The sequence below is a fragment of the Nerophis lumbriciformis genome, linkage group LG29 (assembly GCF_033978685.3).
Source record: "Nerophis lumbriciformis linkage group LG29, RoL_Nlum_v2.1, whole genome shotgun sequence".
Taxonomy (NCBI): Eukaryota; Metazoa; Chordata; class Actinopteri; order Syngnathiformes; family Syngnathidae; genus Nerophis; species Nerophis lumbriciformis.
In genome coordinates this window covers 33,800,001-33,800,283 of record NC_084576.2, presented here as the reverse complement: position 1 = coordinate 33,800,283, position 283 = coordinate 33,800,001, and positions in this window count along the sequence as shown.

The following is a 283-nucleotide window of genomic DNA, read 5'->3' as shown; positions in this document are numbered from 1 at the left end:
ACACTCTTACATACACACACACACACACATACACACTCACTAACATACACACACTTACATACACACACACACTTACATACACACACTTACACACACACACACACACATACACACACACTTACATACACACACTTATATACACACACATACACACGCACACACTTGGCCTATTACATACACACTCACTTACATACACACACACTTACATACACACACACTTACAAACACACACACTTACAAACACACACACACACTTACATACACACTCTTACATACATACACT